Below are 26393 nucleotides of genomic sequence, written 5' to 3'. Positions count from 1 at the left end.
TATACTCGCCAGTTCCAAAGATTCCACCGAAAATGTGGACAAAGCTAAGTCAAGAATATTACCAGCACGATTACAATTCATCTTGTATTGGCTGAAACCACACATGCTTATAAAATCTAACAGATATGTTGACTTATGTACGACTTTTGTGTCAGAACTAGTTATGGTGCCGAATTCCCAGTTCAACCCAGGCAAGTTGAAATCACCAAACATTTGGACTCGATATTTCGTGAAATCAATTTTCGACATCAGAGAATCGAAATGTGCAACAAATCGCTCACTGCAAAAGCCAGGAGGGAAATAATAATTACCCAGTAATAGGTTAAAACCGTCAGAAATAGATATTTCGATCCAAACACATTCAATATCACTCTCAAGGTCGAATCTTCTTGCAGGTCGCAGGCTACTGTCCGTGGCAATTAAGACACCACCTCCGAAGATTTGGCCTGTGCTAGCGTAATCTCTATCTTTTCTGTGGACTACATAACGGGAAGGAAAGTACAGCGTACTCGGGATATCGCTTCTGAGCCATGTCTCTGTGAAGCAGATGACATTGTAACAACTTGAGGAGATTTCACACATAATTTCATCACTTTTTGTACGCATCCCACGAACATTCTGGTAATAAAGACAGCAATTCATGATATATATATATATATATATATGTAGCTATGCACTACTGTCCAGAATACGTGTCGCGTCTAATGTGCCAAAAATTCGTGCATGAGGCATCCTTCCGGCCAATTATCAGGGCAATTGACAGTATCAAAAATCCCCACATCGCACGTAACATAAAACGACGAATACGAGTCGAACTTAGTTTTCAATTTCTTAAATGATACTTGTTTACCATTCAGGACTGGCTCAAGCATTTTACAGATGTCCTCCGTTGTGGTGCCCGGGTGGAGCCGTGAAACGAAAAGGGCCTTTGGCTTGATATGACGAGGGACGACAGAGACAGTAGAACTTTTCGCAGTACCAAGCGTCGCTTTCCTGCGCTTCCTTCCAGTAACCATAGTAAAACCATCTTTCTCCATATCCGACTGATGATGGTGATGACGAGCTCGTTGCGGGGACTTTCGCTGTTGAAACATTCCTTCTCCACTTCTTCCCAAGAAGCGTGGGTGCGGGAACAATTTTGTAAAGAGTGGTAGCTGAACATCTTCACGTAGTGATGACGCGAGCGCGGTGCGCGCTGCCTTTATAGAGATAAACGCGCGCGCGCGCAAGAGTGAAACCGAAACTCAAAAGCCACCTGTCGCCGCTAGGAGCGCGCGCGCAGCAGAGAGCCGAAACCGAAAACACCCGCGGGCGGCGCAGAGGGCGCTAGGAGCGCGCGCGCGGACGGGTGGAGCAGAGGCCGCGCGCGCATCCATAGCTGCCGCCCGCTGCGCGTCGCCTCACTCAGTTTCTCTCGGGCTGTCGCGGAAGACGGACGTGCGCTCCGCGCGCTCGCTCAGTTTCTGACTGGCTCTCGTAGAGAGCAGAAGTGTGTTCTCCGCGCTCGCTCAGTTTCTGCCTGGAAGTTGCCGCGGGGGAAAAGGTGAGTGATTTGACGCGCTCCTTTTCTCGTATGTTTGCCGTGTTTAGCGGTGACCGCGCTCGTGTTAAGCCTTTTCTCGCATGTTTAGACTTGTTTTGCGGTGTCCAAGCCTGTTGACGCATGTTTAGCGATGTGTGCCCAGTGGTTCCCGCCTTGTGTTAGCTGCGTAGTGTTGGCGTTAGGCCTAAGCGATCGCCCCCGTAAGCCTCTTTCCTCGTATGTTTGCCGTGTTTAGCGGTGACCAACGAGTGATTTGACCGTGCTAGTGTTAAGCCTTTTCTCGCATGTTTAGACTTGTTTTGCGGTGAGCAAGCCTGTTGACGCATGTTTAGCGATGTGTGCCCAGTGGTTCCCGCCTTGTGTTAGCTGCATAGTGTTGTGACGTTGAGGTTAGGCCTAAGCGATCGTCCCCGTAAGCCTTTTTCCCCGATGTGTACTGTTTTCTCCGTGCTGTTTTAGCAGTAGCGGTTAGACCTTTTCTCTCGCATGCCTAGACTTGTTTAGCAGTGCTGTCATTTTTACCTGCCGCTAGTATCTTGTTCTCTGTCTTTCTCGTCTAGAGCTATGATGGTGGCGCCATCTGGTGTGATGCCTTGCAACTAAGTGGCCACCTGTCGTCGATCTCTGCAACTGCTGGGTGCAAACTACCAACATGGCGGGCGCTGGTCACTCGGGTGTTGCGGAGCGGCTTCTTCGCCGCGGCATCGTTGATTTTCGAATAAATTGTTTCTCTCCACTCTATTTCTATCTTTTTATTTTCTGTCTATTTTTTATTTTCTGCCTATTTTTTATTTTCTGCCTATTTTTTATGGATGGATGGACGGACGGACTAGTATTCCAGCAGTATTCCAACTTAGCACATACAATAGGATGATAGAGTTGAACAAAGCACATAAGGGATTTTTAAAGTCAGCAGTTAAACGCAATATTACACCAAGAGTACAATAACTAGCACTAAAAACGGCGGCAAGTAAAAATTCCTGATAATGTGAATAAGAGTCCAAATGCAGGCTAACTGGTGATACATGATCAAATTTGACTGAAAGCTTGGAGACATGGAAAAACTTTGAAACACAGTCGATCACAAAAACATTCTCGGGAATGTGTTTGTGATCACCTGTGCTTTGCTTGTCCCGGGGTTCAGTAAAATTTCATCATTCCTAATACAAAGGTTTCTGCAATTATTGCGAGTGGAAACTTGCATTCATACACATTCAGAACAAACTTCGAGGTTGGGACGGCAGACTGCGGTAAACATTTGGATGACCGCAATAAGTGGACGACAACATAACAAAGGCATATATAAGGAGAATATAAGGAAGACAACATACCGGACAACTGCCAAGAGATATTAGTATGTACTTTTACCTCAGCATTTGTCCAGTGTGTTTTTGTACAACCAAGACAGACACTTTGTACCTTGACTAAATGTAAGGGCTCTCGTCACTTAGCAAAGAGCTTTGAAAATTGGTCAATACAACTGCAACAGTCCACATCTGATTCAACGCGGACTCAAGGCTTAGTGCAACAGCTCTGTCGAAAATATGGAAGGCCTTCACGCGTTGAATTCTCCGTTCTATATGGATGCATGAGGAAGCAATTTCCTTTGTTTCATGCACTTGTGCTGCAGAAAATTCCTGTTCACGAAGAAATGGGGGAATGTTGAAGTGCACATTTTTTTCCTGCAAGATGTCGGCACTGGTGAAACCTTTATCGGCCATAACAGAGTCTCCTGCTTGCAAAGGGAGCTGAAGGAACCCACTTCTCAGGACACACTCTCTGTCAGATGTGCACCCCGTAAAAAGTTCAGACACGAAGCTAACTAGTCCATTTGGTGCTATTTCGATCAGACCTCTGAATGCGTTAGTACTTTTGTACGTTGAGTAAGTACTAGATTGGAGACCGAGGGAGCTTGACACTTCCCTTGAAATACCTTTGGCATTGTCTGATCCACCATTGAGCGAGACTGCCAAAGAGGCAGTTTCCCGAGCTTTACGTACATAAAGTTTAACCAGGATGTGCAGATACGTGAAACGGTTGCCTGGGGGATCGCAAAGCGATCTGTGAGGTCCTGCTCAAACAGCCCTAAACCAAGTCTCATTAGTGCAAGAAACAACTCGTTTCTCGTACAGAGTTTCCGCACCCTTCCTACTTGTGGACGCGTTGTTCCATGACTTCTTTGACGTGGAATCATGCAACCATTCTCTCCTGCGTCAAGGAAGTCGTGCAAAGCATGGAATACATCTAGTGTCGGCAACCCAGTGTAGAACTGGGTTCTTTCACTAGAACTGCACAGTGAGTTCACATCATTCTCTTTGGACGCTGATTGTGTTCTCTTTCAAGCTTCAGAAGTTCAAGTTCCAACACCTGCTCACCTGCAACCCTCAGTGAAGGATGATCCCGGTCGCGGCGGCTCAGAGTCCAGTGCCCCTGTTCCTGAGAACACTGAATGCGTGAAGCCCCTGGTCCTCGAAAACCGACGGATAACATGCCGCGAACTTGCTCAAAATACTGACCTTCCTCTGGGAACTTTGACCATGAACATCTTCAGTTCCGGAAAGTTAGTGCACGCTGGGTGCCGACGCAGCTTGGCAGGACTTGGCCACCAAGAGAGTCCTGTTCCTGCGTGACGCCCGCATACTGCGCATCGCATGATATGCACATTACAGGAACTGGGCTGGGAGATACCGCCGCACACCCCTTACAGTCCAGACCTCGCCCCGAGTGATTTCCATTTGTTTGGCCACTGAAGGAGTCCCTCGGGAGCCGCAATTTCAGCTGCAATAACGAGGTGAAGGATGCTGTCCGATCATGGCTGCGCCGCACTGACGATGCTTTCTACGCTGCTAGCATTGGAGCACTGGTCAAACACTTGGAAAAGTCTGTCAGTGTAGCTGGGGAATATATCGAGAAATAAAACCTATTTTTCGCGTCCAAGAGCGTTTTACTGTTGCGAAAGACGAAGAGTCCCGGTTTGACTTGAACACACCTCGTATGTGGGGTAGGGTACCGGCCCTGACGAAGAAACTCCACAATCGTCATGATAAAATAAGATTGTTTTTTTTTTTTCTGGGTGCGGATTGTGCGACCTACATCAACGACTGCTGATGGAACCTGATCGGACACCTAAAGCACACGTGCTCAGTCTCAATGCCAAGGGGGCGAAGACAAGGGGGTGCATCATCTTCATTTCTGCGTAGGGCGCATTTTATTTGTCTTGCGCGTTTGCTGTCGCCTATAGTAGCTTATCCAGAATCCCGAGCATGTCTGGGTGTTGCAAAACCTGGTGAAATAACATGATCCCTATCTTCTTGGGAGTGCGCTGTCAAAAAGATAGGGGCTGTCGATAAACATTTGGAGGTGGTGGAGGGGGTCTTGAAAACCCTTGGTCCCCGGTTTCATATATTTTATGATCCAAAACAGACGTTTTGATGTAATAGAAATGCATAGGAAATCGCATACCGAAAAATATTCCGGGAGGGGTTGTATATGGCCATCACATGGGGAAGATGGATTTGCCCCCGTTTCCTTATCCCAAATGCAATACTAACAGTATAACATTTCGACGGCTGGACACCCAGAACCCGCTCATGCTACGCAAGGCTGGAAAAGGAACCTCTATGAATGGAAATACTTTCAGTAGTTCGAGCACGTCGATGGCGCCTTTTCATCTTTCCGGATGGGAAGAAGACCCTGCTCTATTATTTCGCTATTGGTGACAGGAATATGATAAGCGCGAGCGCGCACCCGAAAATGAACGAGACATTCCCAAGCAGCACAATGTACTGAAAGTCCAGTGCACTGGGGGTGGTACTGGTAAGTGGAAGGCCTTGAACATACCCGTGAAACTGAAGAACATTGATAAGACACATACCGTCCAGCTCTATTGCACTCGACTTTCAGTACATTGTGCTTCTTGGGTTGTTATATTGGTTTCGTCACTGATCATCCTCTCCCATTTCGGAGTCAATCAAATATTTCTTACCTCCTGAAGGGAGGGCAATCGCATTTTAAAAAAAAAGTATCACACACCTGCCCAATCCCAGTGTGCGAAAGAATGCTCCAAGGGCCCGATACGGTGGTGGTTGCCCTTAGCTGCACTTTCTGGAGCCTCTGGAAGCATGCACACACGCGACAAACAACAACTTTAAATCAGGATGATGGGTGGGGACTTTCATCCCCGAGGGCGATACTCTACCCCAGTGCTGGAGGAGAAGCGGGGAAGAGAAGCGGGGAGGGAAGCCGGGGACACAGACGAGACGATGTGACATAAACTGCGACGTTTATTTACTTCTTCCGTTGATCTTTCGAATCTTCATCGGAGACTGTTCTTCAGCCCTGCATCAACATAATCCCAGTAACTTGCAGGTCCACACGATGATGTTACGCGATTGCAACTCCTGTCTTAATGCCGCTCCTGCAAAAGATCAATAGGAACAGCTTGCTGGGTGCTACAATGAACGATAAAGAACATAATAGTCAGCGTAGACTGTCGATAACGTGGCTTCCGAAGTAGCATGTCTACCGCATCCAATCAACTGATCAGATTTTGTGTTACGAACGCTGCCATCGGTTCCGATATGTTCGGTAGATTCACGGTTACGTTATCAGAGGTATACTTACACTGTCTAATATAAGATAACAAATCGTGTACCAACTGCAATGCGATCCTATTCCGTCTATTGAACGTGAAAATAAAATAAAAACTTTCATCTGAACACGTTGCGTAACACGCTGCGAAGAGGACTGGGAAGTGAGATATGGGGATGCATGGATATTCGGCACAGGTCATGGGCGTACCGAGAGGGGATCAAGGGGAGGCCGTGGCTGCCCCTGGATATTCAAGGTCGCTGAAGAAAACAGTGCGCTCTTTAGGCATAGGAGTAATGATTATTCCCAGAAGTGATAATAAAAACCTCTGAACACCGTCACTGTCCACAACGTCAGCCTCCAGAAAAAAATGGTGGTAGAGGAGGGCCATTCACGGTTGCCCACGCCCGAAAGGACTTCCCCCTTTTAAAAAACCATGGGAACGCCCATGACGCAAGTATTCGAAACACTACCAATGTTAAGGGGGTGAAGATTCGTGCGTGGAGGTTGGATCTCCGTAACAAATGGCGACGGGAGAACTTAGACACGTCTTCTCTAAGGATTACGTCAGTCGGTCCCCTTAGTATCCTTGGTTCCATGGGGACCGCTTTCAATTAGCAACATGTATGACGTGAGTGTGTAATTATATCTATTATACTCGTTGTCACTCTCCATTGCTTATACTGTATCGCTATACACTCTTGAACCCGTACCTTTTATTGTAAATTTTAGAAACATGTAACTTCTATATAGACGTAGATTTCGAGATTTCTTATAGGTTACACCACTGTAACGTATATTTAGACGTTAAAAGCGACCGAAGTCTTGTCTTTACAATAGCTACACTCTAAATCTGGTACCTTCTAGTAAAGGGTAAAAATTTCAAAAGTTTTACCTTCTATTTCAGAAGTTACCTTGTAACCTATGGGCAATACCCTCTATAAACGTTACACAGATTGCCTATAAATAGAGGTTACTGCCTCCTAACCGCCACACCGACGTAGAAGTTACAGTTTCGCCAGGCATGGGTGTCTCTGAGAGGCTCGCCTCTTCACAGACGCTACGGAACAAATGGTGCTCAAAATGAGCTTTCATCAGTGCAGAAAGCATACTGTTATTCGGAACATATGGCTATAATATACGTACTTCATCTAAGGGCATCCAGTGGCGAAAAGTGAGTGGTCACTACATGTACAGATTCACGTGCACAACAAAGGAAAGAAAGAAATAATTGCAACTGGAGCATATGTATTATTTAATTGGCAAACCTGGAACTACAGTTGAGGCAAGAGCACGAGGACGTCGCAATACCAAGACTTCAGCTGTGGTGAACGACATTCAGTTTCAAGGAGGTATAATCTTTGCGGTCCTCACGTTGTTGCAACTTCCTCTCCAGTACGCCGAAAACATTTCTATTCCTTTCTGATATGTCAGAATGACACATCAGGACGCGGCTATGGTGAATCAGAAGCACATGAAGAAGTAAAACACAAGAATGACAAATGTCTAAGCAAATAACGGACGTAAGACACACACGTACACACTGTGTTGAACCGTTCAACCGTGTTTGAGAGACAGATTGTGCTGTGATTAGTGTTCCTAGACTGTCCAGCAAAAACGTAACCACGTAAACTTTGTAGTGAACATACCGTAGAAATACCCTGATAAAGTTCCGTCACTTGGCACTTATACTTTCTTCACAGTTCTGAACACGATCCGCAGTTCGTACAGACGCAGAGACACAATAATGTAACGCACACTTATCCCACACTCTCGTACTGTATGATTGAACGAGAACACATTGACTTTTGAGCAGTACCTTTTATACAGGTTACCCTGAAAACAAGCAAGAAAAACAAACGAAGGAAATTGAAACGTGAAATTCGTTTAGAAGTTACAACGTTCCTATAAAGGGTACACCGAAGTAACCTCTATTGCTCCTCCAGTGTCTCGTTACAAGCCGTGTTTAACCTCTAAATAGAGGTATCGGTCGTGTAACCTGTACGATATTTGGAAATCTACGTCTATATAAAGGTTACACATTGCTAAAAGTTACAATAAAGGGTACCGAGTTAAGAGTGTATAGAAGTTACGTCTCGGAAAAACAGCTTTCTGTAACTTATAAATGTACCATTTACTCTGACACTAACTTCTAAGCAAAATCCCCAACGACTATTTGTTTGTTAGGTTCTTGTCGTTTATTTTCCTTCTGTTTTGCAGCATAATGACACGTTTCAGCCTCCCATTCGAGACGACAGTTGCGAATCTACATGTACGCTTTTATTCCATATCTGTTTCAGCGTCATCTGCGTCGACTACATATTATCAATGCTGTATGAACAACGATTATAAGTTTGCGGTCCGGCATACTGTTAGCAAGTTTCTTTCTACAGGGTGGAAAACCATTGCCAATCCCGCAACCACCAAGATTTCCGCAATTCCCACAGTTTCTTTCGCTGCGTAGCCGAGTCTGGTCTAGCCACGCTGAGAACGGTTTCCTTGAAACGCGGAACGCTCAACTTGCGTCCGTTGACAGGTGTAATCTGTTTTCAAATGTGGTTTTGCTCGTTAATGTTCCTCGCGTTTATCATAGCATAGTCAGGAACAACCGAAATGCGAGATGTCGCTACCAAACAAGGATATTTTCGGTGTTCTCAGGGGAAGGTGTAGTGAGTGCAAAGATTGCAAAGAATATATAACCGAAAAAGAACGTCATCCACCGCAGCCCTGGTTCACACCGCTTCATACACTGGGTAAGTGTACATTTTGTGCTATGTATACGTGCATTATTTTGACAGAAAGAGCTGTTAGCACATGTTTGTTGTTATTATGGCAAACGTTTTGCGGTCCTGCATATGAACGCCACTTACGCTTGCTACTTTTCTGCTCTTACTTGGTCGCCAAGTCAATACACCGGCGTGCACTTGGCGAGCTGCTGATATATCCATCGAGATCTATAATTCGCAGCTTCCTACTTGTTGTATTCTCACGATATTCTAAGACTCAGTCGCGGAGTGAACGCCTTCCCTGATTTACGCTGTTCTCTCAGCGTACCTTGTGCTCTCTAGGGATGCAATTAAGGAAAGCATTCTTTCGTCCACGCTGCTGCTAAATACAGATGGAAGCTCTGCATTGCTGCAAATAGAGGCACACAACGCAACAAGTTTTACCATATTGATGATGATGATGATAATTAGGGGTTTCATGGCGCAACGACAACGAGTGTTATCTTATGGCTAGCCTCCGATTCCATATATGTAACGGTCAGAGCACATTTCCTACGTAATTGCTGCTATATAGTCGCTGGAGGGCGCATCAGAAAGCAGTATATGAACAAATAACATATTTAATGGTTCCGTAAATGTTGCTCCCAATGCCCTCAACTTTTGTTCCCAGGATCCCACATGCAGGTTCACGTGCCGTCACCAGCTCAACGCAGTGCCTCACAAACTCGCCCCAGAGCGCCTCCCGCGCTGATAACGAGCACGTGATAACGCAGTAATGTATAGCGTCCCCTGCGTTACTGTACACTCATGTTTCTCGATGTTGTGTGAGTATTATGTAATACTGTATCGGCGTTTTGCGCTCGCCTCTGCAACCCGAATGTGGAATAAATTTTTTTCTGCTGCAATTCTCCATTTCGTTGGGTCTGTTCAGCTTAGCAAAAATAGGTCAACAGTTCTGACTCGCTGGCTTCCTCGCACTTTTATGCATTGCTTCTGACTTAGAAGATTTCCTTCCACACATCTTTGGTAAAGCGACCATCGCTTCTCCTCACCTCAGAATCGCACTTGTGCACAATGTGTCAGCATGTGGCCTTTCAGGTGTTCGCAACATCAGGCGTGATACAAGACCTCTAGATAGACTTCTGTTTTTGTAATATACATATCTGCAGATCTCCTTTTCTGCTGGTGCATTTTGGTACCTTGGTGTGTTCTGAAAATATCTGTCGATGTCCGCACGACGTACAGGGTGTTTGTTTTTATTCGCATCATAGCAGCGCTCATTTGGCAGGTGGGTTATGATAATTTTCGCAAATTAACCCATCCGTAGTTACAAGCATTTTCGACATTTCCTGACGCATGTGTTTGTAACTACGGATCGATTAATTTGAAAAAATTCACATAACCCACCTGCCAAATGAGCGCTACTCTGTTGGGAATAAAAATAAACATCCTGTATAAAAAGCCGCACGTTGGCGTAACCTTTACGGGCAGGTGCTCGATTGAAGGCCGTAACCTCTAATTAATGGGTGTCTTTGTAACTTTCATAAAATGTACTGTTCAGAGGGTACTTGGTAACATCTGAAATAGAGGGTAAAATATTGCGATTTTTTACCCTTTACTAAAGGGTACCGAGTTAAGAGTGTATCTACGTTCACATCCCCCACACGTAAGATAACGGAAAAACGGTAACACACGAAAACCATGTAGGCGAAGTCGGTTTTGTGAATCAAACCCCCTAATATTACACAAAATCGTGGTTGAAATGTAGATTTATGGGTGTCAAACATGTCTGTCGAAACTCCTTCACGCTGCGCTCCCGTATCACTGAGTTAGTTCACTTTGAATATGAGGAGATCCTTTCACTCCGTCCTCGCCTCTTCCTCGCCCCTTCCTCGCCCGATCTCGGTATGACTTAGTAACGAGTGCGCAACAGAAGTGCGTAGCTTCCCGTCCTCGTGAGCGGAGTGCTCATACCGGAAACAGAAATGAACAAATTGAGCAAGAGCGCTATGACGCAATGGAATTCTCGGACGTGGCACCGTGGCTACGGTACCTAGGTTTAGTGATCACGAAGTTTACACAGCCATCTCCCAGAAGTGCAAAACGAACACAAAAAAGGCACCAAAAGGTAGCGTCGCAGAAAAGCCACCGTCAAGAAAAATTCTCAGAGTGGCTTCTATCAGAACAGCATAATAAAGGTTAGCAGAGCACTGTAATGGCAAACCGCAAAAGAAGAAAAAAAAGTGTGAAATTAAAATAAAAAGGGACCAATAAGCGCAGTAAATAACATAATATAAATACAATAAATATAAATAATAATAATAATAATAATAATAATAAATAAATATAATAAAAGTAAATAAGTAGGAGAACAAAACACGCAACTGCTGATTTAAAACTGAAGTGCTTGCTTATACAACAAATTCTGTTGGACGTCGTAACAGGTGTCAGTCATCTCTTTGCCAGGAACAGTTTCTTCTTACGGTCGCATTCACCCATTCTCTGTAACTGCCCTGTATGTTAACACGGAACGCCTCTCACGTGAAACGTAAAGTCTGAACGCGCTTGGGTCTGACAATCATAAACGCATGATAACTGGCCCAACACACAAGGTGCTGCTGCCAAGTTTATGTGTACGATGTACGGCACACAGTGCGCGAGTTTCACAGTTTTACATGCCACCTACGCTTCAGAGCACAGCCTATTTTTGAGTATTTAGTTTCAGATCTCTTAGCTCTACATGAGCAGAGAACCTGCGACAATACAAACATGTACGCACGAAGAATTAACCACAAGGACCACTCGTATTGTACGCAGCTGAGCTACAACAAACGCTCTCCTGGGTCCCGCAAGTGGCGCCCCTGGCGGGCGCTCCGCGCGTAAATACGGCACTTCCACTCCTCGAGGAGCGGACGGAAGTCCCATAGGCGAACGGCCGAGTGTTATGGTCGCGTATTATAGAGATGGTCGTGGCCAAAACCTAGGGCGACTACGACAGCCGGAGATCACGTGTTACTGCTTGTGCTGTAGATAGTAACGGTCAGATCGTTTTCTGTGTCATGCAGTTTCTTAGCACCTCAGTCATAGTGTCTTCTTTGTTGCCATCGGCCATAGAACTGTCAAGTTACCGTAGCTACCGGAACCAACGACTCGACACTGAATGGCGTCACTCAGAATCTCATCCATTCAGTGCGGTAGACTCTGTAGTATGCAGGGCTACCAGTAGCGGTACGCCCAGGACAGCTTTATCATTAGACGGACATTGTTTTTCTCTCTCTCTCTCTCTCTTGTTCTCGAAACGCCTCTTCGCTTCCAAATCTTGAGAGTGCGTCCGAAAAGACTTGCTCATTCGCTGTCTTGTATTTTGCTTCGAGCGGGCATGCTTCCAGTGTCAGTCTCACTCTCTGCAGTCGCAGCGAACACCGATGAAGTGGCTATGCAGAGATGTTCTAGCAGCTCGTAGTCTATTTCCCATACGATACTATCGGTTACTTAAATATGGGATGAGGTTACCTGTTTCAACCCTGTGTGATTGCGAGCGCTTCTTCTCGGCCTGTGCGTATTTCTGCTGGAATTCAGTCGACGCCAACGTCGGATAGCCTCGCCGTTCATCATTGCCTGCGTATCAACTGCATGGCTCCATTAGATTCGCACCCATTGCAAGGCTGTCTGAGTCAGTGCCTGTCTGACGTGCGTTCTACCATAATAGGTTTCAACCAACTTTGCCTACACCATCCAGCGCTCGTGTTTAGGTAGTTTCACACACCCTGAATTTTCTTCCGGCATTTATGTTCTGGGCTTTACACACTTTGCAGTGTAGCTTGCACCTGTGTTTTTCATCATTGGAGTAAAAACGCCTATCGTTTTCATTTACCCAATCGTGAGTGATGGGGGGGGATCTATTTATATCCACAGGAAAGGTCAGCCAGAAAGGACGGCAAGACAGCTGAACTAAATGGCGTGTCATTGAATTGACACGGTGAAGGAAGTAGATCTTTCTGGTTTTGCAAAATTTACAGAAGGAAATCGGAAAGAAGAAAGTGTCGTACGTATTTTTAATTATACGTGCCAGAACGGGCTTGGCCTGAGTGACCATATCTGAAAAGATAGGAGATGTATTTAGCGTATTTTGGGACATGATTTTTGAAAGTAACATCGGAGGAGCAAACTTTTCCGCCTGATGTAAAATATAACCTGAAACACTTCAATGCTGTGTGATGCTGATCACATCACCCGGGAAAGAGTCTGTGTAGAGCCTGTTCTTCGGTAGCTATAGCTATAGGCACAGCTTTCGGATTTCATTCCAGGTGAGGGGAGTGCACGTCTGTTAGATAGTCAACGCAGAACGTAGCTTCGGTAGCGATTGCTATAGCTGTGTCATTCCCCCAGATACTACACTCCAAAACTTCACCGCATAGAACGCTCTGCGCCAACCATTGCCACGACTGTCAGGGTTATCGCCTCTGTTTCAAAGATCAACGGGGCGTACGCCTTTTGGTGTCAATTTGGATACACGATAAGTGACACAAAGAGCGTACCTCTCTCCTCAAATCAGAAGAGATAACCCTATCATCTGTTGCAATGGTTGGCCCAGAGCGTGCTATCCAGTGATGTTCAGTTTTTAGAGTTTATCCAGATGGCACACTGTAACAAACAGCTCCGCAATTTTCTGCACAAGTGACTGCTGGCTCTGTTGCCTGCCTATGTGCCGTAATCTGTATGCTGGACGAAATCCATTTGAAGTGCACACTACATAGTTGCGATCTAGGCTTTCGCAGACTAATATCCATTTAATGTAAATGCCATTCGTTTCGCCTAGAGAGGAGCGCGAAGTGTGCACTCCAAACGAATAGCGAATATGACGTCATATTTCGGCAGCAGGTTTAGCAGTCACCTGTGAGTAAGTTTACTGATATTTTTTTTTTTTACAGTGCTGAGCTACCCCTTCCGATGTTAGGAGAGAGGGGGCGCATCTTTTTGTGACAGCTAATTTCCACCGAAACGCGTGCACCTCCCATTTTCATCAGATCAGGTATGCGAACTGCGATTCTGATGGCGCCTCAGTGCAGGCCGTGTTATGCTAGGGAGTTCCCTATGTAGAGTGCAAGTCATGAACATATTCCGTTCGTATGAACACATTCCGGTCTGCATATACTAGGTCCAGTGATTTCTCAAAAAAGCAGAAAAAAGGAAAAACATTTCCGTACTCTTACGCAACAAGCGTTCAGAGTGCTGTTGCCAGTGATTAATCCACATTATTCTCCCTAATACGCCTAAATGTTTGACGATATCCCCTCTCCCTAACATCTCCCCAACATGGTTTTCCTACATGTAAGCAATATTGTTGATACGAATGACCAGAAGCACCCTTGAGGATCCAAGGAACAGGCTGTCATTCAGCAGTTGTTACTTGTTGCTGAGACCTCCTGCGACATGCAAGTGCGCAATTGCACAGATATACTCACCCACGAGGTTCGGGGTAATCTTCATCGGGAGGAGTAAACTGGGCTAGGAAGGGAAAGACGAACACACGCTGTGGATAAAGGTGGCAAAATATCTGCGAGTTGGAGAACATTCATGCTACAAGAAGAATCTTGGTCTTGATGGGCATGGAAAGCATCGTTTTCCTTTATGTCGCTCACGCTCAAGGCTCCTGTACTAGAGTGTCCTATCGACGTCCGAAGCAGTACGCTTCCCAGTTTTCTTTTAATTAATTACACATTGTGATCGATAAGACAACGCCTCATAGCGGTAAAACAACAACAGCGTGTTTATGATAAGCGAACATGACTGGTGAACGCCGGGAGCCACCGACAAGCATTCGGCTACAACGGACGGTTAGTAAAAAAAAATTCGCGCCAAGCGACTAACTACCTCCCGCAGCCCCATCAAGAAGGATATTCCTTGCATTCATCAGTCATGCTCAGCCGCATGGCGTCTCACACACGATATCTGTATAATGTGCAGTCGTTGATCAGAATGTTTGGTCACAAATGCCTGTGTCTAGCACGAATATCACATTATAATACAGGGTGTTTCACCTAAAGCGATAAAAAACTCCTATCTGGCGAAGTACTCGGCGGAGGATGCTGGGACTGTCGGCAATACCTTCTAGAAACTTTTACCACCATTCAGGAAGGCTTTGGACAATTTTTAATTGCGGGAAATTGCGGGGCGTCAGCCCGTCCGTTCCGCACGAAGGAACAAGCAGAACAACAGAGATTCAAACCAACATAGCGGGTTTATTCACCTTTCAACAACTCAGATAAGCTTCGGCTTGCATCCAGAAAAGCAACTCGAAGAAAAGAGTCCCCCCGCTTCCCAAGCACATCGCTTATATCTCTGATAAGCACCCCATCCCCGCTCGGGTTATCTTAAACCGGAAGTGTCGTGTGATGTGCCCTCTGACGGGGCTTCATAGAAGCAAAACAAGAATGGCGTGGCCATAAACTTTTAAAATTGCCAGCGAATCTCACTTTTTTACAGAAATATGAAGTCTTCCAACAATAATCGCGGTCTGAACAAAGAGTATGCACAGTATCGCAACAGAAACAGTCGAAAGAAATTTGTAAATACTACGCTGCTAGATTTTTGCAAAGAAGCGCGCCCGAAATGTGCGTCTAGAGGAGGAAGCGTCCCCGCCTTCATTCGTTTTGCCTTCTTTGTGATATAACACTGTTGTCACCAGCATCAAAGTCAAAGGGGGAAAAGAAAGAGGCGGAAACACGTCCTCCTCCTCACGCATCTTCCGCGCGCTAGTCTTTGCCACAGTCAACAGGCGGGGCTAATGCGTAACTTTTACTTTTTTCGGGTATTTCACTTGGAGTACTGCACATAGTTTTTGTTGGGTCTGTGATTATCCGCGGATGACTTCATATTCCTGTTAAAAAAGGTAAGGTTCGCTTGCCAATTTCCAAAGTTTAATTGAAAATTAAATTTCCCTCAATTAAAAATTACCCAAAGCCTTCGCAAAAGTTCAAGTTCGCAAAGTCCAAAAGTTCAAATCCATCCGAAAGTTCGCAAAAGTTCCCAGAAGGTAATTGCCCAAAGTCCACAATCCTCCGGCGAGTGCGTCGACAGTTAGAATTTTTTGTCACTTTAGGTGAAACACCCTGTATTAAAGGCATCGTGAAACAGAAGCAGACAGGGAGGTTATGTTTGCGATGCAGTCTAACAGATTGTTAATTCCAAACCCTAGCATGCGTGTGACAGGGAACCTTCCTGAAATAGTTCTAATTTGCGTGTAAAATCGCGGTAAAAGAGATTTGGGACAACCGACTGGTGAGGGAAAAAAAGCAACTTCTCAAGTAACAGCGATCAATTTCCCCGACTGGTTTGCTGCTCATGATTTTCATTTAGTTTCATTTCACTTATTTCATGCTCATCAAATATCACATATGCTCACGGGGATGGGGAAAAAGCTACACATTAGAGCTCGACATATCCCAGTACTGTCCTTCAGCAGACACAACGTAGCAGGCATTCATAAAACACACACTCAAACTACAAGCGAATGAAAGCCTCAGTGCACTGAATATACAGTAGCGCAGAGCAGGATGATAATTTATTTTGTGCATAATTTCAAAATTTCATGATGCTGCGTCATATTCACGACCCATGACACGCAAAAAGACACGCTCATGATGACTACGTCGCGGACACGTATACCCGAATTCTTTGGCTTGAGGTACAGTGCAATCACAATGCCGTAGCAATGTAGTTTTGCCGCCTTCGAGGCTTAAGTGGTGGGAGCCAGAGCTTTTTGCTGGAGGCTTGACCTTTTTTCTTCATTTCTTTTGCAAATCTCTTTTCACTACACCGGACGCCTCAAATGATTAACCAAGTTTCGTAAGCACATACCTGAGGCAGCGGTGATGACAACGATAAGAAAGAGGACAGCGAAGAACTTCATGTTCATCTTCTTCTATAAGAAGACATTCACAAGTTGACAAGACAAGTGGACAGTTCTTGACAACGGTTGGCATTCTGACTGTGTTAGTCTGAACCGTTTGGAACATATAGAGAGCAGCCGCTGTGGTTTGGTCTTCTGGTTTATTGGCAACACATCTACGGAAAACACTGCATATCGCGATTAAATGCATTCGCACCGGAAGAAAAGTACTGACTGCTGCAATGTTTACCTAAGCATAGCTTCGCCCTGCACGAGATAAAGTTAGGACTATCCCACTTGGGTTACAGAGGGGTCGGCTGTTAGACAGGTGTTTTGACCGTACGCATACGGGGAAATATGTTCCCTTGTAGCACAAAACGATTTGTAAACGTTGAGGAAAGGTCTCCCCACGACCACTTTTTCGTCTCCTAGATGTCTTCTATCTGGTCTAAATTACGTCCTCTGCCCCCGTAAGTTGACGCTTCCCAGGGTCTTGAAGACGTGTTTGCAGCCGTCTTGCAGACGACTACAGAACGTCGAGAAAGCACCTTTCAAGGCTGTCCTTGATACGGGTTATAGACGTCTTTGCAGTATTTTCAGCCCCCTCTAGCAGTACTCATGTGGCCCTGAAGAAACCTTCGTATGTGCTTCATTTACACTACTTCATGTGCTGATGAGGATTTAAGTAGGATAACATTTCGAATTCCCACGTAAGCAAAAAGCGATGGACCAGGGCGTTTGGACAGCGCTTTATTTATTATAGCAAAGTCATTACAGGTATAGTACAAGCTGGAAAGCAGCAGTAAAATATATCACATGTAATATCCCAGATGCATGCACATAGTTTTGTGCACAAAACACCTCCGTACCAGTATCACAGCGATCACTGTCCCTATTCAGTCAGCTTTTCACAGATATATCACAGTATAAAATATAATAAAGGGTTCCACCCCAATCTATTCAACACAAAAATGAGACCACAAAGCAGACATTAAGATGTCAGTTGTGGTGCTACCATAATTTTAAAAATCAGTGAGTATTAAGGCATCCTGCGTAGCAAGTACTACTTATGACTGGGCATGACTACATCGAACTAGAAAATGGCTAAGGCAAGTACCTGTTCAGCTACGCTATACACTCAACCGTTCTGTAACAGGATGGTCCCGCAATAACATTTATCGCAGTGGATGGCTATACAAATTACAGCTACACAAACTAACTGACACCAAAATCTTAGCATGAGGCTGGCTTGCCAATGCATGATTGTGGCACTTCACTCCTCTATATGCCCTGAGGTAACAATACTCCAAAAGCTGGGAGACGACATAACTAGACAGAAAGGTAGAGAACTCCGACTTAACATAAAAAAATAACAAGGTTTACTCAGACGTTTCGTCCGTGCGACGGACGAAACGTCTGAGTGATCCTTGTTATTTTGTTATATTAAGTCGGAGTTCTCTACTTTTCTGTCTAGTTATGTCCTGAGGTACGAATAATCGTTATGCTGAAAATTGCGTGGCAGGGTCAATACGAGTTCGATAAACACAGGGTGCTTCATACAGAAAGAACACTACCACCACTGCACTACCATCACCTCAAGCTTGTACTCTGTCCGGTGTCGGGATGTCGTCCCCCCAGGTCCTGTGACTGTCCAGCGACACTAGCTCGATTCGGCCTTGTCCTCTCTGTTGGAAATGAAAAGATGACTGAAAAGTACACGATTATTTCAGACGTAAAACGTATGCTATGTTAGTACACGTTCTCGAAAGCCTCAAGTGCAACCTGAGGCTTGAGAAGATGCATATAAAAAGTTGCCATTGCACTTGTCTGTGTGTGTGTAAATTTTGCAATGTCAATAGGTTCAGCAAAACTGTGCAGGAATGAGTAACTAGTACATCAGCTGCATGTAGAAGGTGAGCCTTACATTAGCTGCAGCACCAAAAACGCTCGTTTTTGTAGTACTTGTATGGAGTTCACTTGCTCTCCATTTCTAAAAACTATCACACTGCACTACTAACTGCTGAAAGTTGTGAGAACCTTGACAGCTCATTGGCAGCTTGCTAGGAAAACACAACCTTCTACCATGTTATAATTACACAGAACGAGCAAGTAATGCGGTATACCTTTTCATTCTAGATTTGGCATTTTTCAGCCACGTCATGATGACCATTTTAACCTCCTTGTAATCTGCCACACGTATTTCCTCACGTTATGATAGGGAACATGCATCTGAGAAAAAAACAATACAAATATTGTAAATGCATAACCTGTCTTCAAGGGCAGTGTGGCAGTTCTCTTACCAAGTATTGCGCGGTAGAGCACTAGGTCCTTTTCTTTCCCTTTTGTCCTACCCAACTGTAGCTGTTGGCAAGTTCGTTTGTCATAAGCATTCGAAGCATTCCCATCACAAAATCAGCTACAGTGCTCCCTCCGACATGAGATAGAGTTGCAACCTGTCAACACAACCAGGCCATACACAACCTTATTACGAAGCCAGATAGAATAAGTCACTCACGATTTTTTTTTTCTTTCACTTGGATTCCGAAGGAGCTCCTCCATTTCTGCAACATCTCTCTCAGTAGCCATTTGATCCCAGTGGTCTCTAACAGGTACCTATGCTGCGTCTGCAGCAATTGTGTGCAGGACAGCTAGCATTTCTTTGTTTTGGGCTTTTATCTGCGACAGCTGCATGAACACCAACTTTAGGCTGTCTGAAAAAGAGACACAAACATAGGATATATTGCCCCATAAATACCCTCTACATATGTGCATGATATAATTGATTGAATGAATGTAAAGCTTGCATATGCATTTTTTAGTTTTTACAGTTTATAGATCTACACTGTGTTGCCACCGCAGAAAACGTATGTAGATGTCCTCTGGAAGGAAAAGAAGTACTAAAGCCTAAACTCGAAGCGACAAAATAATGTTAAAGCTTTAAATCTTGCCACAGTTGTCTCACGTAAACCCCTGAATTATTATTACTTAAATCGTGCTCAACTTCTGGAGCACAGAGTGTGACGGCCATCACTGCATTTTCTTGGTGCGGGAACTAGACTAAAAGCTTTCGAGTGTTCAGTTTCGATAATGAGCAATATAAATGCTGGCTGTCTCTTCTCTTGAGGAGAGTTATGAAAGTAAAAAAAAAAGCATGTACTGAAAAGGCTATACCAGTGCACAAAGAGCATGACACAACTTAAGTTTAGTTGCGTTGTATGAAAAAAGTGTGCATGCCTTCAACTACAAGAAAGGTTTGTTGATGAGCAACATATAATGTCAAAGACTGAGCCAGACTTGTCGAGCCACAAAGCGGTATGGTGAGTTAAAAGTGGGATAGACTGGCATGGCGGATTCATGTATACAGCTGGAGAAAGGTTTACGGAACAGGCTCCGGAGCATGTGGGAGCTCCTAGCAGCGAATGGGACCGTACGGACTTACAGACATATGCCAAGGTAACCCAGTCACATGTTTGCAAGTCCGTATGGTATACCATTCGTTGCGAGCGTGTCATTCTGAGGAAGGAATGCGCCAGAGTGTGTTTCGTAAACTTTTGTCCAGCACTTTACTACCACAAGTAGGTCATAGGAGCATTCAATTACTATCACTGTCAACAAACTTTCCGAGCTATCAGCTGGTATGAAAGAAGCCAGAAGGACCGAACAAAACATGTGTGGGACAGGTGTAGGCAAGGTTTGTTATTCAATCGTTCAACCTTTGTTGTAGTTGGAACGGCAGTCTTCTATGTGTCCGTTCACACGTTGGGAAACGTCCACTTCATCGGCGTTGTTTTGATGGGCGACACCATTCTCGAATTTGGCTTGCAGAGCGGGGGCACCAAACAAAAAGAATATCGTTGTTTGGCTGTCAGACCAGTCACATTAATTTAAATGTTGCAACAGCTCACGTTTGCGCCCCGTTCCCCGTAGTACGTAGCCCCGTAGCAAGTAACTCACAATCGTATATACAGCAAATCAGATTAACAAGTGTTATACACACCTTCTACTTTGAACGCCCCTCCAGCACCTTCAACAGAGTTTACGCCATGCTGCCGTCAATACGCCGTCGCAGAGTGAGCCTTCCCGCTCTGTTAAGGAGGATTATCCTCCTAAACAAAGAAAGAGATGGCTAAGTTCAAATATTTTTTATTTATTTATTTCTGACAATACCTCACGTGCACTCGGGGGGCGTTGTGTGAGGGGGGGGGTTACATCAACAAGTATATAATACAGAACAGAAGCAAATGAACACTTTGCAAAAAAAAAAAACAGAAACCAAAACATTTATGTGAAAACGTTAAGAAAACATATGCGATGATAGGGAAATTAGACACCAAAACTGGCAGCTAGCTGGCTGCGAATAACTGAAAAGTCGGAGTTAGTTACGATAGACTGGGGAAGGTCCTTCCAAGCACTGATGGTTTTGGGGAAGAAAGAAAATTGGAAATGAGATGTACGACATGGAATGTGGTCGATTTTATGGGCATGATCGATCCTAGAGGAGATCTGGTGGGCCATAGTGATGTACCCTGGACGAGTGGTTGCGGTATAATAGAATTTATGGAATAAACACAGACAAAAGTATTTCCTACGGTGTACAAGAGGAGGAAGATCGATAGAGGCGTTTAAAAATGTAATACTGGACGGAAAAGAATAGTCTGATAAAATGAAGCGAGCTGTCCGATTCTGTAAGCATTCAAGAAGGTCCACAAGTGTTGACTGGTAAGGATCCCAGATGCTACATGCATATTCCAACTTCGACCTGACTAGTGTTTGGTATGCAAGACGTTTCACCTCAGGTGGAGCAAGTTTAAGGTGGCGACGGATGGAACCAAGTTTGCGATTTCCATCGCGAATAATGGTATGAATATGATCTGACCAAGGGAGGTTTGAGGAGAAATGAAGCCCCAAGTACTTGTAAGTATGAGACTCACGGATGACATCCTGGCCTATGTGATCTTGATGTGTTAGTGGTGACCTAGATCGTGAAAAGGGAATATAACAACACTTGGAAGCATTAAGAGGAAGACCCCAAGTAACACACCAGTTAAGGAGAGCCACAAGGTCCTGCTGGAGTGCCACTTGGTCAGAGGAGGACAGTATGGGGCGATACAATAGACAGTCGTCAGCGAAGAGCCTGATAGAGGATGAGATGGAATGCGGGAGATCATTAATGAAAATAAGAAATAGCAGGGGCCCGAGGACAGATCCCTGTGGGACGCCTGAAGTAACAGGAAGGAAGTCAGAAAGGGAATCATTCACAATGGTAGCCCGTGTTCGATTAGAGAGGCAACACACAATCCAGTTGTACACGTGGGGATCAAGGTTTAGTAACGAAAGCTTGTAGATGAGGCCAGGATGCGAAACAGAATCGAAAGCTTTTTTTAAAGTCAAGAAAAATGGCATCGGTTTGGATACCTCTGTCCATGTTAGAGCTAATATCAAAAGTAAATAGCGACAGTTGGGTTTCACAAGAGAAACCCTTGCGAAAACCATGTTGTTCAGCCAAAAAGAAATTGTTCAGTTCGAGATGAGATGAGATAGCCGAGTAGATAATATGTTCGAGGATTTTACTGGGAATACTAGTCAGAGAGATCGGGAGATAATTAAGAGGCGATGACTTATCACCGCTCTTAAAAATTGGAACGACCTTGCCCTGTCGCCAGTCCTGAGGCACGTAGCCATGTTCGAGACATTGCGTAAAAATGAACGACAAAAAAAGTGACGAAGGTTGTTTGGTGTTTTTGAGTACCTTGGACTTAATGGAATCTGGTCCACAGGAGTGAGATAATTTCAAGCAATCAATAAGATTAAGTACTCCGGCGCGAGATACCTCTATTTTGGACATGGGATTTAAATATTCGGTGGATGTGGGAGTCCGGGGGAAACTTTGACGCGTATCGTGTAAGAAAACACTGACAAAAGCTTCATTGAAAGCGGTTGCACAATTGGCGTCAGACATTTTGGAACCATCGGGATAAGTTAGACAAATGGCTTCCCGTGAAGATGGATTCATGGTTTCCCAAAATTTACGAGGATTGCTCGACAGCATAGAGGTCAGTTGCGTTGAATAGAAATCACGTTTTGCCTTGCGAATGGCCCTAAGGTATTCGTGTGAGATCAAACGATAATTTGCGTACGCAAGAACTGTACCAGAACGTCTAGCTTGCCTGTAGAGGCGCCTTTTTTTATTGTGAAGTTTCTTGAGACGATTGGAATACCAAGGAGCTGTGGAAGATGTTCTTATTACAACAGATGGAACGTATCTATCAGTCAGCTCGTTTATCTTGTTGCGAAAAAGAGGCCAGTTCTCCTCGACCGAACGCTCACAACCACCGGTCAAAAAGAATGAATAATAATTAAATAATTCGTAATTTATTCTTTCAAAATCTGCTTTGTCATAGTCTTATCGTCTTAAGGGCGCCTCACACTAGACGAACAAAACACGAAGCAGCAGCAAAGCACGAGCAAAACACGAAAGCAAAACTGCTGGCGAACAATGTTTCCAGAGCACGTTCGCCGAACATCCTCGCACACTGCAGAAGCAGACAAAAAACATCGGAGGACAGCAAATGTTTTGCCAGTGTGATTGAAATCGCGAACAAAAACATGCACGAAGAACATGTGCGCCGAACAAAAAACTGTGTTTCGGACATTGTTCGATTTTCGAGATGGAAAACACGGCTTTCCACAGTACAGCGTTGCGAGCCCTAGGGAATTTTCTTAATATCTACAGAATTTGAAGTTGCATCGACAAAAAAAAAAAGTGTAATAAAATAAAATTCTTGCTCAAAATCTAGGGAGTTATATATCGTCGAATATACATGTGTAGGAGCTATGACATTTTTTTTAAGACGAAAAGACCGTAATTTACTAAAATTAGTACCCCCATCCCATTGCTCGTCCAACTGTTTCACTCTCCCTTCCGCTCTCCCAGAGAGCGCAGTTGGAGTAGTCACCAGGCGCTTCCGAAAAAAAAAGTCAAGTTGGAAGTAGAGATTTAAATTTACACGTAAGGTGAGTCCTCCCACATTTGTGTGGCGACATACTGCACGTGCCGCAGGGTAGGACCTCGGGTAGGACTTCCGCAAGAAGTATTTTTTCAGCGAACTTTGTGGACAGCCTTGTTAATAACCCTTTTTCGTTTAATTTGTGGGTCAAGCTCGTAGAGAAATTAAATCTGGCAAATCTATTGCCACTGTCGTCTCCAGGAGAAAACTTCGGTCATGTGGTATGTGGTGTATGTGCATGTTCAACGGTGTCACTCTCTCAGAAGAGCTGTTTCAGACAATTTATTTGCACCTGTTTTTGTAGCTGCAGCTTGTAACTTGTCTTGCAGCAAAGCCTCGACCACTCACTGCATCTTCATTGAAGAAATATGCCTTGAATGTGTCTCAAACTGCGGTTGCATCAGATGAACATTTGCAACTAACTTTGATAAGTGGCCAGAGAGCCTCCTGTGCCGTCTCAGTTTCGTGCGATGTCCTCTGGTCTGTTTCACCTTAGTATGAAGATTTTACATGGGTAACATGAAGAATTTCGCCTAGCAAAGTAGTTGTACTCGACCTACCTGTAACGAGGTACCTGAACGTGATGGGCAGCCTTTCTTTGGGTTCAGTCACGAGACGGAAGGGCGTGACCTGCTTTAACAGTATCACGGAATGGAGAAGCTCCTCACATGTGTGCCCAAGTTCATCGCCAATAGTTATCATGGTCTTCTCGAGTTTCTCACAGCATCCCTGCACCACACGGCAATCATGACCTCACGCACCATCTTCGTTGTCGTTGTTTCTCGTCGTTGTCGTCCCTGGTTTCTGGTTTGTACATCGCAAGTGCTGCCAAAATGTCACCATCGTCGTTGCCCATGATCAGCCAGACAGCACAGCAGTATCGCCGCATCGCCAAAGCGTCGTCGTTTTCCTAGCGCGTTTTCACGAGAGCTCGTGCAGTGTGCGTGCATTGCGAAGCACGGGCAGAACATGAAATGTTTTGCAAAGCTATGTTCGCCAGCACTGTTGCTGCTCTCTGTTTTTTGTTTTCCCAGTGTGCTAAGGCCCCGAACAAATGCAAAACATCTGCGAGCACGTGCTTTTCATTGCGTGTTCTGCTGTTGTTCGCCTAGTGTGAGTAGGCTATTACGAAGCTGCTTCCTGGCTGGGCGGTAGAAACGAAGTGGCACATGAATAGCTAAGTGGTCACTCAGATACAAAGGGAAGGAAAGAGGACCAACGATCGAAGTGTCATTGACAAGTAGCAAGTCAAGAATTGTGGCAGTGGTGGATGAAACACGAGTAGGCTCCGAAACTAGCTGTGTCAAACCCAAAGTAGTGCAAACATCAACAAAACTAGATTCCTCAGAAGAGGAACCACAAGGAATCGCCCAGTTTATACCCTCGAAATTGAAATCACCGGTTACACAAATCTTTGCTTTAGGGTGGTTGGGTACAAGTATCGACAAAGCATCGGTGAATAAAGACACAAAATTCACAGAATCTGGCGGCCAGTAAAACAGGCCCACAAGCAGATCAACATGTTCTAACCTTAACTTAACCCAAGACATTTCTAAAGAAGATTCAACATGAATAGGTGAACACTGCAATCCCTGCTTAACAGCGATAAGGACACCGCCGCCACGACGATTAACACGATCATGGCGGTAAAGCACAAAGTTGGGGTGTAAAGAAGAAATTTCATGATTACAAATTTCTGGGGTTAACCATGTCACCATGTCTCAGTTAGGAGAATGATGTCACAACAACAATCGTTAACAACACTGAGTAAATTATCTTGTTTATTCATAATACTACGTATGTTGGCAATTAGGACGGATATTTGATTGGAAGGTGGCGGCGGTTGGGGAGCATGTGCAACTTCTTTCACAGATTGCTATATCTGAACCTCCCGCACACAGTCAGAACTAAAGTCAAAGGCAAAACACTTGTCACCAGAAAACAACCTATCGAACCGAAGCCTGAAAGGCTGATTAAGGGATCGTCCATATTCGACAAGCTTTGATCTAGCACGCCGTGTAGCTAAAGAGTATAGTTTTGAGAAACAGAAAAGTGTTTCACGGAGCGCACCACTCTTCCTGATAACGGTATCCTTGATTTTGGTTGAGACAAATTTAACAATGATGGGGCGGTTTTTCCCAGGTGTGTGCCTACCGAACCGGTGGGCACGCTCAATTTCATATGATGTGATATCTACTTTCAGGTGGGACGAACAGACAGACGTTATCAGCCTTTCAGATTCCGCCCATGACTCTGTTGCCGAATCAGAGAAGCCGAAGAATATCAGGTTGTTGCGACGCGAGCGGTCTTCAAGGTCGTTTAGACGAGACGATATATTAGTGACTGTAGAGGATAATGCAGATACTGAGGTCTTAACAGCGGCAACATCACATTACAAATCACGAAGTTTTCCCAGCTCACTCTCAATACACGTGACCTTATCAGAGAGAGACCGAAGGGCAGTCTCTGCGGTTTTCTGGCTTTCCTGCATTTTGTGCAATTCCCGGAGCAAATTAGCTTGGTCGTCCTGTATGTTAGCTAAGATTGACATTAGTTCGTCTTGTGATCTAAGAGCTGGAGGCCCCGGGTTTAGCTCAACATCACCCGGGCACAGTAGTCGTAACCAAAAGAAAGGA

The 26393-nt window shown here is 44.8% G+C and overlaps 2 long non-coding RNA genes across 2 annotated transcripts; one reads left to right on the top strand and one right to left on the bottom strand.

Moving 5' to 3' along the window:
• The first annotated feature begins 1432 nt into the window (after window positions 1–1432).
• Window positions 1433–2284, top strand: LOC135378949 (uncharacterized). Its single transcript, XR_010418648.1, has 2 exons — window positions 1433–1543; window positions 2104–2284. It is a non-coding gene; the product is annotated as an uncharacterized LOC135378949 (long non-coding RNA).
• Window positions 2285–19281: 16997 nt separating this feature from the next.
• Window positions 19282–24619, bottom strand: LOC135375451 (uncharacterized). The gene is made up of 4 exons (XR_010417247.1): window positions 24318–24619; window positions 24050–24248; window positions 20748–20856; window positions 19282–19461 (listed from the first exon to the last, which is right to left on the bottom strand). It is a non-coding gene; the product is annotated as an uncharacterized LOC135375451 (long non-coding RNA).
• Between the last annotated feature and the right edge of the window lie 1774 nt (window positions 24620–26393).

Source organism: Ornithodoros turicata, chromosome 1 (assembly GCF_037126465.1).
Source record: "Ornithodoros turicata isolate Travis chromosome 1, ASM3712646v1, whole genome shotgun sequence".
Classification (NCBI taxonomy): Eukaryota; Metazoa; Arthropoda; class Arachnida; order Ixodida; family Argasidae; genus Ornithodoros; species Ornithodoros turicata.
Note: the sequence above shows the minus strand (reverse complement) of the source record. Positions and strands in the feature narration are given on the sequence as shown.